This window comes from Somniosus microcephalus, chromosome 8, assembly GCF_052327205.1.
Source record: "Somniosus microcephalus isolate GS21.2 chromosome 8, FLI_Smic_1.0, whole genome shotgun sequence".
NCBI lineage: Eukaryota > Metazoa > Chordata > Chondrichthyes > Squaliformes > Somniosidae > Somniosus > Somniosus microcephalus.
Window position 1 is genome coordinate 64,972,494 of NC_140994.1, and position 15,356 is coordinate 64,987,849.

The window sequence follows — 15,356 nt, forward strand, 5'->3', positions numbered from 1 at the left end:
AATTTAGCGAACGCCCAGCTGTAGTGCCCCAAACGTGGCTATACTGAATTTCTAGGTATTTATATAGCACCTTTAACGTAGTAAAACATCCCAAGGCGCTTCACATCTATACAATCTATATTACTGACTTGGATGAAGGGGCCGAGTATAATGTAGCCAAATTTGCTGATGATACAAAGATAGGTGGGAAAGCAAGTTGTGAAGAGGGCACAAAGAATCTGCAAAGGGATATAGACAGGCTAAGTGAGTGGGCAAACATTTGGCAGAAGGAGTATAATGTGGGAAAATGTGAGGTTATCCACTTGGGTCGGAAAAATAAAAAAGCTAATTATTATTTAAATGGAGAGAGATTACAAAATGCTGCAGTACAAAGGGATCTGGGGGTCCTTGTGCATGAAACACAAAAAGTTAGCATGCAGGTACAGCAAGTAATCAGGAAGGCAAATGGAATGTTGGCCTTTATTGCAAAGGGGGTTGGAGTATAAAAGCAGGGAAGTCCTGCTACAACTGTACAGGGTATTGGTGAGATCACACCTGGAGTATTGTGTACAGCTTTGGTCTCCTTATTTAAGGAGGGATATACTTGCATTGGAGGCAGTTCAGAGGAGGTTCACAAAGTTGATTCCTGAGATGAGGAGTTGACTTATGAAGAAAGGTTGAGTAGGTTGGGCCTATACTCATTAGAGTTTAGAAGAATGAGAGGTGATCTTATTGAAACATATAAGATACTGAGGGGGCTTGCAGAGAAGATGTTTCCCCTCATGGGGGAATCTAGAACTAGGGGGCATAGTTTCAGAATAAGGGGTCGCTCACTTAAAACTGTGATGAAGAGGAATTTCTTCTCTCAGAGGGTCATAAATCTGTGGAATTCTCTGCCCCAGAGAGCTGTGGAGGCTGGGTCATTGAATATACTTAAGGGGGAGATGGACAGATTTTTGAACAATAAGGGAATGAAGGGTTATGGGGAGCGGGCAGGGAAATGGAGCTGAACCCAAGATCAGGTCAGCCATGATCTCATTAAATGGCGGAGCAGGCTCGAGGGGCCAAATGGCCTACTCCTGCTCCTATTTCTTATGTTCTTATGTTCTTATAACAGGAGCGTTATCAGACAAAATTTGACACCGAGTCACATAAGGAGATATTAGGACAGGTGAGGTTAAAGAGGTAGGTTTTAAGGAGTGCCTTAAAGGAGGAAAGAGAGGTAGAGAGGCGGAGAGGCTTAGGGAAGGAATTCTAGAGCCTAGGGCCCAGGCTGCTGAAAGCATGGTGCCAATGGTGGAGCGATTGAAAATGGGGGATGCGCAAGATGCCAGAATTGGAGGAGCGCAGAGATCTCAAAGGGTTGTAGTGATGGAGAAGATTACAGAGATGGGCAGGGGTGAGGCCATGGAGGGATTTGAAAACAAGGATGAGAATTTTTAAATTGAGGCCTTGCCGGACCAGGAGCCAATGTAGGTCAGTGAGCACAGAGATGATGGGTGAACGGGACTGAGTGCGAGTCAGGATACGGGCAGCAGAGGTTTGGATGAGCTCAAATTTATAGAGGATGAAGATGGGAGGCCGACCAGGAGAGCATTGGAATAGTTAATTCCAGAGGTAACAAAGGCATGGATGAGGGTTTCAGCAGCAGATGAGCTGAGGCAGGGGCGGAGTGGGACAATGTTACCAAGGTGGAAGTTGGTGATCTTGGTGATGGAGCTGATATGTGGTTGGAAGCTCATCTCAGGGTCAAATAGGACGCCAAGGCTGTGAACAGTCTGGTTCAGCCTCAGACAGTGACCATGGAGAGGGATGGTGTTGGTGGTTAGAGAATGGAGTTTGTAGTGGGGACCGAAGACAAGGGCCTAGAATCTGTGGTTGGGATGACGGCAAACTGGCAGCGTTCGCCGTCATTCCGCCTTTGAACCTGAATGCAACTTTAGGATTTGGCGCATGCGCAGACGCGTGTGGAAATGCCGAAGTTGCGGTCAGTCTTTGACAGCTCTGACACAGGCTGCGCTGTGTCCCTTCCCCACCACAGAGCCGGTAATCTATGTAATCAGCCAAGTCATTGAAACTGCCGAAAACATCGGCCCTTCCGCAGTAATTACGCTGTTAAATTCCCCACTAAAAGTTAGACCCAACAGGATTAGGTGTAACTGGGGTTTTGACAGCGTTATTACTGCTAAACAAATGTTAAGGGCCTAGAAAACTAATTTTAATTTTGTGCAGTGTGAAATTTGTCCATTTTAATAAAAATTTTAATTTTTAAGAAACTTTTCAAAAATAATGTGTAATTTTTTTTACAGTTTGACCATTTTTATTTTAGGTTTGCCTTTTCCCCATGTGGGAGCCACAATCTTTCTTTTAAAAAGTTAACATTTTAGGAGCTTACTCACTTCCTTGTTCACTGTCTGTGAGAATTCTGCATTTTGAGTGGCTGCTTAGACAGCCTGTTGACGTCACAGCAGTTCACGCGAGGGAATCCCCACTACAGTTCATTGAATTGAATTGATGGTCGGAAAACCCAAAGTTCTCTACACAGAGATCGCGAGATCCTTGTGAGAAGTGTACTTTAGGGCCAGCTTTGCTTCGCTGCTGACTGCAAATTCCAGGCCAATGGCTTCGGTCTTCCAAATATTTAGTTGGAGGAAACTTCTGCTCATCCACAGCTGGATGTTGAACAAGCAGCATGACAAATCAGAGAGAGTGGAGAGGTCAAGAGAGATGATGGTAAGGTAGAGCTGGGTGTCGCCAGCGTACATGTGGAAACTGACGTGTTTTCAGATGATGTTGCCGAAGGGCCGCATGTAGATGAGAAATAGGAGGGGGCTAAAGGTAGATCCTTGGGGAACTCCAGAGGTAATGGTGCAGAAGCGGGAAGAGAAGCCATTGCAGGTGGTTCTCTGGTTACAACTGGATAGATAAGAATGGAACCAGGCAAGTACAGTCCTACCCAGCTGGATGATAGAGGAGAGGATTTGGAGGAGAATGGTGTGGTCAACTGTGTCAAAGGCTGCAGACAGGTCGAGAAGGGTGAGGAGGGATAGTTTACTATGGACACAGTACTCTCTGGGTAAAGAAATTTCTCCTGAATTTCTGATTTGATTTATTAGTGACTATCTTATATATATGGCCCCTAGTTTTGGTCTCGCCCACAAGTGGAAACATCTTCTCTATGTCTACCCTATCAAACCCTTTCATAATCTTAAAGACCTGTATCAGGTCACCCCTCATCTTTCTCTTTTAGAGAAAAGAGCCCCAGCCTGTTCATCCTTTCCTGATAGGTATAACCTCTCAGATCTGGTATCATCCTTGTAAATCTTTTTGCACCTTCTCCAGTGCCTCTATATCCTTTTTATAATATGAAAACCAGAACTGTGTACAGTATTCCAAGTGTGGTCTAACCAAGTGTCTATACAAGTTTAACATAACTTTGCTTTTCAATTGTATCCTTCTAGAAATAAAACCAGGCACCCTTATGACTGGATGCTAAACCTAAGAACATGTTTGCCTATTTCAGCAGTTGAGGTGGGTGTTAAGTAGGCAGAGGATGAAGTATTGAGAAGTTTGTGTGGTGTTCTGGCCAACAAATGCCCCATAACCACCAAAACCTGATTAATTGGTTATTCATCCCATTGTGGTTTGCAAGATTTTATTTTGCACAAAATTATAAAATTCTCAATTGAGTAGAGGAACAGAGACATCTAGAGATGTAGATACACAGATATTTAGAATTAGGTAGAAAAGCCTTAACAAGGAATTCTGGGTTTTATAATTGGGTATTATTGTGGTTTTGGGCATCCATTATAGAAAGGATATTGAAACCATGGAAAAAGTGCTGCATAGATTCATTAAGATAATACCAGGAATAAGAGGATTATAGTTCTAATGAGAGACTTGAAAAATCAAGGCTGTACTCACTGGAGCAGAGAATTTTAAGGAAAGAATCTAGTGTTCAAAATTCTGATAAGAGTCTGAGAAGTTAAATGGTGAGAGATTATTTTAGTAAATTGGTAACAAGGGGCATTCATTTAGGATTAGTAATGAAGCATAAAGAGGGAGATTAGGAGAAAAATTTCCATGCAAGTGTTGGTGCGTGGGGGTGATGGGGGTGATGATGTTAAATTGCACCATTACGGTATGGGACAGGCTCGATGGACGAGATGGTCTTTTCCTGTCCATCATTTCTGTCTGTTTGTATGTTAGAATATAGAATACATTATCACTAGTTGGTACTGAAACTGATTCAATCATGATGTTTATGAGGAGTGAGATAAATATTTGAAGAAGGAATATATTAAAGATTATGGGCAAAGATCAGGATAATGGGACTAGAATAGATTGCTCCAGTGTGTAGCTAACTGTGGTACAGGTACCAATCAGAGCCAGTTTAAGAATTCCTAGGTTTGAGCACCAAGAACATTTGGGGTCCCTCTGCACCTCCATGCAATCAATCCCCGATCCATGAAAACACAAACGTGTAGTAACATGGAGAATGTTTATACACTGCAAATAAAGCAAATCATATCACAATATACTATGCTTAACTGAAACTGGTTGTTTGCAGTTTTTCTTTGTCGTGTGAGTTTTACTGGGGGGGCTTCGTATTTATCTAGGGCCGTGGGCACAGGCCCTGTAGCCCCATGTGTTAAAATGGCCTCCTCTTGTGCTTAAGTTTCTATCATGCAATGAAAATGACTGCCTCATTTTCCTACAGACCAGTTGCAGCATTTCAAAGTAATTGTTTGTATATGAAGTGCTTTGAGACATAATGAGGTGCTGCATAAATGAAAATCTTTCTTTTATACAAATTGAGTGGTCGCCATTTTTTTCTTCTATTTTATTGAGCTCCAGTTCTTTCCTGTGAGAGGGTCTTGGGAGCAAAACTTAAATACAATCATATTAAAAACAAAGTGAAAAAAAAGCATGCACTTTGTTCTTCCAGTCACCAAATATAAATCAAACCAGAGCTTATTGAAACTAGAGTAGTAGAAGCTTCTTTGTGACCCTGATATCTGTGTGTCATGTCGATTCTGCGGATTGGAGTTATCCAATTTAATTCTTGTCCTGGTCCCATTTCATCCCTATTGGTAACTCTTAGAGTCTGTGCAATCCTATTATAATCATTTTTTGTTTACTGAGTGCACTACATTTTTGAAAATGAATAAACTGATTTAAAAAAAGTTAGAGAGTTCTTCTTACAACATATTTCAGTCCTATCTTTCCTCGATCTTTTTACTCAATTGCAGTCAAATACTGGCTAACAATTCCATTTCAAGCGGATTCATTAAAGACTTCGGAGACAAGGACTGGTTACTCAAACAGTTACTTCTGTGAAACGGTTGCAGAAGTCAATTGCTGTTTAATTCCTTCTAAAAAATAAATCTGTTTAAAAACCAAGACAGGCCTTGGCCTAGTCATATGCAGTATCCCCTTTTTCTGATTATAGCTTGTTCACTTTTGATTTCTCTCAGGGCCACCACTCATTTCGATCAAGCCTTTTTGTGTATTTTCTTTCATATTTTTCTTTCACTTCTATATGCTATGGGGAATGGTGGCTGGGGGAGGGGTGGGGGAACTAGATGGTTACCTGCTGCTTGTATCCCAACTCGTACCTTCCCGTTAACCCATCACCCCTGTGCTCACGGACCTACTTTGATTCCCAGTCCATCGACGCCTCAATTTTAAAAGGCTCATTCTCGTGTTCAAATCCCGCCATGGTCTCACCCCTCCCTATTTCTGTAACCTCCTCCAGCCCTACAACCCTCCAAGAACTCAGCATTCCTTCAACTCTGGCCTCCTGAGTATCCCCCACTTCTTTCACCCGACCATTGTTGACCGTGCCTTCAACCGTGTAGACCCTATGCTCTGGAATTTCCTCCCCAAACCCTTTCACCTCACCACCTCGCTCTCCTCCTTTAAGACGCTGCTTAAATCCTACCTCTTTGACCAAGTGTTTGGTCACCTGTCCTAATGGCTCCTTCTTTGGCTCAGTGTCAATTTCTGCTCCTGTGAAGCGTCTTGGGACGCTTTATTATGTTAAAAGACATTATATAAATACAAGTTGTGTGGAAGCTGCCTCAAACAGCTCTTAGTTGGTTAAGGAGAATATGTCACGAAGGGTAACCATATGTAAATGTTACACTTCTTTATCATGGGAGAATTTAACTAAAGGGATTGGAAGGAATTTTGGAAGGTAATGATGGTCTTTTTATTGTGTCGGTTGTACGTTGCTAATGACTCCAGAACAAACACAATGTAACATTGAATCTGACCCTCATTAATTTTCTCATTATTTCTGTCCAGTGGAGTATAAATGAACATATTTCTCAGTTAAGTAATCCTGATTGAAGCACACATACCAATTCTATTCTTTCATATAACATAGAAATTCTGACCCAAGGATAACATTTCCCTTGCCAAAGTGTTATGCATGAATCAACCGTCAACCAAACTGTAGTGGATTGTACTCTATGGCCGCTGTTGCGATGACAGTCTCCCTTTCAATAATCAAGGATCAAAGCAATAACTGAGAAACCGCGGGGCTTCCCCTCCACCCGCCCCACCCGGCACATAACTTCCCCGGAAGTTTGGCGGAAACCCCTTTTGCACATGTAAAAGGGGTTTCTGCCGAAGTTATGGCGGTGGAGCAGGAGAGATCCCGAGAAAATTCCCAGGATTTTGACCCCTACATTAATAAATTAATCCAACAGAGGGAGCAACACTGTTGCAGTTGGCTGTTGGTACTTCAGATGGATACTGAAGCTAGACTGTGCAAGAATGTGCTGAATTTATGCAGAGATCAGCTGTGCAAATGGTACAGACAGTAGAAATATGAATCATAACATTATATTTGTATATGATGTCACACTGTGGTTGGTGACAGCAGATTTATTACTGATAGATCCAACCTGGCAAATTTCTGTCTCAGTAATGACATTTGTTTTACCATATCAGGACCTCCACTTGCACAGAGTCATTTGCTGAAGCATCTTGTGTGTAATACTAGAATGGCAAAATTGTTCACTCAAGCCATAAAGGGCCGTAGGTCGCAGTGCCACTCTGACTACATATATAAGATATCTCATCGTATGACTCATGCTGTAACCCTCGGAGACTTATTGCATCGTTTTTATAAAATATAAATTTGCATCTAGTTCGAGCGTTACAACAAGATTAATATGTTGCAATACACCCAAGACACTTTATCCCCTTGTCATTTCTGAAAATAATATCCCTATGATCTACATGTTCATACATTAGAATGTGCAGATTATTTTCAGTAACGCTGCATGTCCGACGCCAGACTCTGTTCTCTGGCACCCGCTATGTCATGCACCAATTATCCTTCGTTGCTTCACCTGTGCAGTCAGCTTACCCTGATCTGCCACTAAATGAAACAAGGCATCTTGTGATATAATATGAAATGGGGGGTTGTGTGTGTGGGGGGGGGGGGGGGGTGTCCAAGGGACAAATTAGAGGCACGTATCAGATTTTGGGTTCTTCACTTGACCATTTTTGGTGTTCCAATCTCCATAGCTTAACATTTTCTTGAATTAGTAAACATTATGGTGGGAGAACCTGAAGAGGCTTTACCTCTTCAAATGTTATTGCTTCAGGGTAATTTACTGTCGGACGGTAGTCTGACCAGCTTAACCTTAAAGCTGAGCAGGAGATTAAGAAATTTTCATAAGAAAAGCAGGAGCTGAAAAATCTCAGACCGGGTCATCATTTATTCTGGTTTCCTCTTCCCATAGGCTGCATTCTCAGTCCTTGGCCCTTCTACTTTTGCTGGCTGTGGCTCAGTTGGCAGCACTCTCACCTCGGAGTGAGCCTGGATTTTGTGCCCAAGTCACTTGAACCCACTCAAGTCCCACTCCAGAGACTTGAGCACAAAATCCAGGCTGACACTTCAGTGCAGTACTGAGGGAGTGCTGCAGTGTTGGAAGTGCCATCTTTCAGATTAGATGTTAAACCGAGGCCCCGTCTGCTCTCTCAGATGGATGTAAAAGATCCCATCGCACTATTCTGAAGAAGAGCAGGGGGAGTTATCCCCGGTGTCCTGGCCAATATTTATCCCTCAACCGACATCACTAAAACTGATTTTCTGGTCATTATCTTATTGCTGTTTGTGGGAGCTTGCTGCGCACAAATTGTCTGCCGTGTTTCCTACATTACAACAGTGACGACACTTCAAAAGTACTTAATTTGCTGTAAAGCGCTTTGGGAAGTCCTGAAAGGTGCTATATACAGTAAATGGATGTTCTTTCTTTTAAGCCTGGCTTGTTTTGCAGTTACGTTTTAACTCATCTTATTCCTCAGTGGCAGCAACCTGTACCTCATTTGAGAATTCCACGATCAGAGAGAAACCCTGCTTTGTAAACACAGTGAAGCCTAAAATTTACATCAACACTTTCTACCCAGAATATGACCCATTACAAGGTTACAAGCTAGAAGCAGCTCACAAGAAATGCTCACTCCTTACCCAATCTTGCACATAACCTGAACTACGAATTCAAATCCTTCCTCTCACATTCTGGCATAAAAATATATGAGACAGAGAGAACAACCTCAGAACCATCTTGGAACTAGTATAAAAGTAGCAGAATTAATAGTAAACTCATAGCGGAACATTTCCAAACAAAATTTGGTAGACAATCACACCTTCCTATCGATATTACGCAAGCTTCAGGTCATAGGAATCTCGATAATACCAATAGCAATTCTTTGCTGCTAGGGAATAAGCAACCTGCAGTCTCCCAATATCTTATCTAGATCAGTACAGCTAAGAAATGCTTAAATGCTTCACTGACCTTGCAACTCACCTCCAGTAACAAAACAGATAACCACATCATCATCCACAGTTTTGAGCCTTAATGAAGTATTGCTTAGAGATGGCAACATACATGTTTATCCCCATCACAACCCTCTCCCACCTGCCCAAGTGGCCAAAAGCCTGGAATTTAGTCTGACATCAATAATGGCCAAGACTCATCACAGCACTCCATGCTGGTTCACTAATAAATCTGAACTCAGTATGAAATGAACAACTGTATACATCTGCCAACCAGCTTCATTGAGTTTCCATTTATAGATGGATAAATGCTGTTTAAAATGTAGTTTTCATCTACACTTATTCCTCCTGCAGATAACTTTATTTTATGTTTTAAAGTTGGGGGAATCAATACCCTAATCCAACCACTCCAACCTCACGCTAACTTGTCTAATAAATAGTGAGTTTATTTTAATGGTCACAGTACCACATTTTCCTTGAGAAACCTCTGTTAAGCTGCCCATATGGATAGTGCTGCCATCAATGAGGAAACAGGACTGCTTCACCATTTGGATTTATTGGGGTGATTTTCCTCTGCTTTGTAACTCGTCTCTGGCCCTTTTATGCTTCAGGTGTGCCTCCGGGGATTTTCCCAAGGAAAATCAGAATGGTTCCACCTTGGAACAAGCAGAAACATTCAAATGGCGGGAGTTGCTTCTTTCCTGCCTCATTTTCCTGGGTTTCTGGTTGGCAGTTGTGGCGAAGCCAGCTTGCCTATTGCAAGTGGGCCTTCAATGTTGCTCCCTGACCCCTCAGATTGCAGGATCTGAGAAGGGGCTGCGAGCCATCTCCTCCCATCTCCAAACAAACAAGCTTCCCCCCCCGCCCCCTAGAGAGAACAAGAAGGATCATCATAGAAACATAGAAGATAGGAGCAGGAGTAGGCCATTCGGCCCCTCGAGCCTGCTCCGCCATTCAATGAGATCATGGCTGATCATCCAAATTCAGTACCCTGTCCCTGCCTTCTCCCCATATCCCTTGATCCCTTTAGCCTTAAGAAGTATATCTAACTCCTTCTTGAATATATTTAATGAATTGGCCTCAATTGCCTTCTGTGATAGAGAATTCCACAGGTTCACCACTCTCTGGGTGAAGAAATTCCTCCTCATCTCTGTCCTAAATGGCTTACTCCTTATCCTTGGACTGTGACCCCTGGTTCTGGACTCCCCGGCCATCGGGAACATCCTTCCTGCATGTAGTCTGTCTAGTCCTGTTCATGGTTCATGGCTCAAGATCTTCACACTGCTGTTCTTGCAGCCAGAAGACCTTGCAACTGGCAGCCATTACTCACAGTCAGACCTGCAACAGTGGTCCAGGAGGCCTGCCTGCAACAGGGGAGCATTGGAGCCATGGTAACAACCTGAACCCACAAATACATGTGTGTTCAGGCCCCTAGCACATGTCAGGTTCACTCCACCGAACTTCCAGCAGAGGCAGGAAGGAAATTTGGCCCCTTGTTGTTTTAATTATGATTTTCAAACATTAGCAAATAATTTCTGGCATTGTAATAATTCAGCTACAGTTGATGTCAAATTAAGGAAAATAGCATTGGGGACTCCTCCTCCAGTACAAGCTAGTTTGTGTTTTTAAAATTATGCACAGGTGGTTTAAGTCTCCTGGATGATGAATAATTCAGTAAAACAAACATCCACAAGCATTTCTAACATCCATTGACCTACATTGTAGTATGTCAGTGTTCTATATTATGGAAATTGCTGCAATTTTGAAGAAAAACTGTCTGTACACAGGAATGGGTGGGGCGGGGGAACTCCACTGGATGGTTCGAATTTCTTGTGTTGTTTCAGTTGCATCCATTCAAGTAACTGATGAGCATTCCTGACTTGAGCCTTGTAGATGGTGAATAAGATATGAGGGGTCAGGAGGTGAGCCATTCATCACAGAGTACACAGCCTCTGCCCAGCTTCATACAGCTGGCCCAGTTAAATTGCTGGCCGGTGATGACCCCAAGATGGTGGTGCTGTTGAAGGTCACAGGGAAGAGGTTGGGCTTTTTCTTGTTGGAGATAGTCATTAGCTGGCATTTATGTGGTCCAAATGTTCCCTGCCACTTTTTACCCCCAAGCTTAGATGTTGTCCAAATCCTGCTGTAGGCTGGCATGGGCTGCACCATTATTGGAAGAGTTGTGAATGGAGCCGAACACTCAGCGGCAGCTCCACTCCCGACCTTATGATTGTCATTGATAAATACCAGCCTTAGATCAGTGGTAGTACTCTTGCCTCTGAGTCAGAAAGCCATGCGTTCAAGCCCCACTCTAGAGACTTCAGCACATAATCCAGGCTAACATAAATAGGCTGCCAAGTTTCTGGCATCATAACAGTTCATAGGCTGCACTTCAAAAGTACTTCACGGGATGTAAAGCACTTTGAGACATCATGCGGTCATGAGAGGTCATAAATATAAGTTCTTTCTTTTCTTTTGATTAAGCAGCTGAAGACGGTTGAGCTGAAGATATTAACCTGAGGAATTCCTGTAGTGATGTCTTGGGGCTGCGAAGATTTGCCTCCGACACCTATGACTATCTTCCTTTGTGTCAGGTATGAGTCCAGTCACTGGAAAAAATTATTTTTGACTCCCATTGACCTTGGAGTCATCTCAGTTAAATGCTGCCTTAAAGCTTAGGTCAGCTACTCTCATCTCTCTGGCATTCAGCTCTTGCAACCGTACCTGAATTAAGGCTGTGATCAGGTTTGGAGCAGATTTGTTCTGACAGAAATGGAACTGATCAACAGTGAGAAGATTATTGGCTTGTAGGTGCCTCTTGATGGTAGTAACCTTGCTGATTCCTTCCATTACTTTACTGATGATTGGGAGGAGGCTGATTGTGCCTTAACTGGTCAGATTAGATTCATCCTGTTTTTCTGTGGATTAGATTTACTAAGGCAATGTTCCATGCATCAGGTAGAAACAGAATCATAGTGGCTTGGCTCGGGGGGGGCAGGGGGAGGGGGTCGCACGGGGAAAGAGGCAGTTCTAATGCATAGGTCTTCAGAACTACAGCCAGGATGCTGTCAGGGCCCAAAGCCTTTGCTGTGCCTAAATGCCACATGGGGTGATCCGAACTAAACCTAGTGGAAACTGGCATCTTATGATGGTGTGGATCTTAGGAAGTGGCTGAATAGGATTGTGCACTCAGCACTGTTGACTAAACACATTGGGGAAAAATTGGGTGGCGTCCCTTTTTGGGTGCTAATATAACCTGGGCGCTACTTTTAGCGCCCCTCCGCCGGAAATTTATTAGTAGCGCCCCAAGCAGGAGGTGGAGCGCTACTGGAAGCACCCCACCTCCTTCTTGGGGCGCTACAACTGAAGATCGCGGCGCTACGTGCAACAGCGCCATGTAGAGCCGTATCATTGCAGGCCTCCTCCCCTGATTAAAGCACCGGGGCCCTGCTAGACCACTCAAGAGGAGTGCCGGGCTGAGCAATCGCGGCCGGCAGCCCGAGAAAAAAAGGGGAAGGGGGCAGGAGCTGGCAGTCGGCCAAAAGATATGGCTGCCTGACACCTGCCCCTTTTACTAGCGCCACCGCTGCTACAAAAATGCCCCCCTGACCCTGTCAGACATATCGTCCGCCGATAGGTCAGGAGGTGCAAGCGAATTTTGCAGTCGGGACGCAAGCGGGGTGCTGAGCACGGCAATGACGCCATCGTCTGCGGCGCAGCGCCACGGGGCGCTACCGGCTACCGCCACCTCTAACCTCCTGCTGAATTTTGCGGGAGGTGTTAGCGGCATTAACAAGAGGTGCAAATCAACCCAATTTTTCCCCCTTTAGTTTTTCTCTTCGACTCACATGCTGGGTGGCACCATGGCTGTGAATAGAAATGTTCATGGAGCCTTCACCTCCAGTTAGTTACCTGTTTGTTCACAACCATTGTCAACTGAATATGGCAGGACTGTACAGATTTGCTCTGATCGTTTGGTTGTGGGTCCACTTACTCTGCCTATAACCTGCTGAGTTTGGGGTTTAGAATGCAGTTAGCCCTTTGTTGTAGCTTTATTAGATTGGTGCATCATAATAGGCTATGCCTGGTGCTCTCCTGGCACAGCCTTCTACAGGGTTGGTGTCCTGGCTTGAGAATGGTTGAATCGAGGAGCGAGGGATGTGCTGGACCATGAAATCACAGATTATTCCAAAGTTTTCTGACCCCACCCCAGCACCTCCCCCCAAACCCATTCTTAAACTGGCACATGGAATTGTAAAATTCTTAGTGCAACACAAAAAATCTGACCATGGTTTAGAAATCTTTATTATGTGGTAATTTTGAAGGACAATAAGAAAAAAAATAAAAGTCACGTTCAGAATAATTCACTGAATTTTATTACAACTTTTTATTTGTTATCATTTCAAATTAGCTTTCAGATACCTGCCAGTGAAACTGCAGGGGAAACTCTATATATATTTTGGTTGTTTGCGTAAATCATCCATTCTGATGTATGGTTCTCAATGGCCCTATCTACATGAAATCAAAGTGCGAAAGATTCTTTGTCAATTCATTTGAATGCAGTCTTTAAAATGAATCATTCGTTAGTCTAACATATTTACATGGATTAGTTGTTTTGTTGATCATTTTGAAGTTTTGTGGGTTTAGAATTAAAGAATAGTTACAGACTTGCTAAGCATCTGAGGCTTAAAACCCTAAAGGTGCATTTAAACTACAACTTGTACTAAAGCTAGTTTCCACTTTGCACGAACACTGAAGTTGTTGTCTAAACCTGGAGCGGGGCCCTCTCTGGGTCTGGAAGGGGTAGTCTCACATTGTTTCAACTTGCCACCCCATAGCATATCTAATTTTTAAAGAAGTCCTTTGAAATTTCTGGATGCATTTTAAACCTATTGGCGATTAATTTAAATATTGCCATCCACACTCTAAACATTCAGGCCCAAAATTATGCCTGGGTCCTGGGGCAGATTGTCTGACAAGGTATGGAAAAAAAAAAAGGGGCAGAACCCAGTTCCACCAGAATTCCATCCCATCGGAACAGCTGAGCAATTTTTCAGTGGGGAGGGGGGAAAAAGAGGTTGAATCTTCAACCCCTCCCCTCACATCAAAGGGGATTTCCCAGACTACCTCAGGAATTTTGCCCAGTATGCCCTCGGCAGGCCTCAGTGGAACTCGTCAGCTGACAGCTGATGCGAGTTCGACTAATAGCCCAGGACAGGTTCTAGAATGGAGGGAATTGATTACCTTAACTTTGGTGGCTCAGTGCTCTCTTATAGTATCTTTAAAACTGTGGCCTCCCTAGCTTCTGCCCCTCCAGGGCACTGAACCACCATCGGGGCAGCATGGAGTATCTTCCAATTTTCCGGGCCACTGTTGGGGTGGGCACAGCTGATGTGCTTACAGGCACAGACTGCCTTTTCTGAACGTACAGATGACCCCACCCCACCCCTCCGCTGGCAGAGCGGACTGGTCGAAATTTCAAGCCATTACAATGTAACCGCCGGAAGAGGAGCTTTGTTGATGCGAGTCCTAGAGTCATAATGGCACAGAAGGAGGCCATTCGGCCCATCGAGTCCGTGCCGGCGCTCTGCAGAGCAATCCAGTCAGTCCCATTCCCCCGCCCTATCCCCGTGGCCCTGCAAGTTTATTTCCCTCAAGTGCCTATCCAGTCTCCCCTTGAAAACATTGAATGTCTCCGCTTCCACCACTTCCGTCGGCAGCGAATTCCAGGTCCTCACCACTCGCTGCGTAAAGAAGTTTTTCTTCACATCCCCCCTGTATCTCTTGCCCAAAACCTTAAATCTGTGTCCCCTAGTCCTTCTACCATCAACTAGTGGGAACAGCCTTTCCCCGTCTAGCCTATCCAAACCTGTCATAATCTTGTACACCTCTATCAAATCACCCTTCAACCTCCTTTGCTCTAATGAAAACAAACCCAGCTTTTCCAACCTGTCCTTGTAGCTAAGATCCCCCATCCCTGGAACCATTCTGGTAAATCTCCTCTGCACCCTCACATCCTTCCTAAAGTGTGGTGACCAGAACTGGAAGAAATACTCCAGTTGTGGTCTAACCAGCGCTTCATAAAGGTTCAGCATAACTTCTCTACTTTTGTACTCAATGGGCAGGATTTTCATTGAGCCGTGGAGGTGGGATTGGAGCCATGTGGGGGGTTAAAATCTTGAAATCAGGGGGCACGAACCCATCCCGTCCCCAACCTGCCTCCATGCCAGTTTCAAAGGAGGTGGGTACCCGACCCGCGCTGGGACCCGCCTCCCCGAGGCGGGAAGGGGATTAGTGCCAATTAACTGCCTGTTAACAGGTAGTTAACAGGCAATTTTTAGCCTAATCCCTATTTTTATTGGTGAAGTGTGGGATTCCCGACGGCTCGGATGAAGGGCTTGGAGAGGTCGAGATGTCCGGTGTTCAGGTGAGTGATGGGTGCATGAGTGCAGAGGTAAGTGTGTTTGGTGTGTGTAAAGTGTTTAAAGAAGTTTTACTTACCTTTACAGCCTTCCTTCCTTCAGGTCTTGGGAGTCCCTCATCTCACCGGCACAGTAAGCAGAATGGCCGCGATCTGTCA

The 15,356-nt window shown here is 44.2% G+C and overlaps 1 protein-coding gene across 2 annotated transcripts in view; it reads left to right on the forward strand.

Moving 5' to 3' along the window:
* The window catches only part of LOC147113581 (uncharacterized), a 180,073-nt gene that overhangs the window by 56,354 nt on the left and 108,363 nt on the right, over positions 1-15,356 (forward strand). For both annotated transcript variants that reach the window (XR_015079235.1, XM_085994825.1), the window contains exon 2: positions 11,264-11,370. The gene's annotated coding sequence lies outside the window, so the exon portion shown is untranslated. The remainder of the gene's footprint in view (positions 1-11,263; positions 11,371-15,356) is intronic.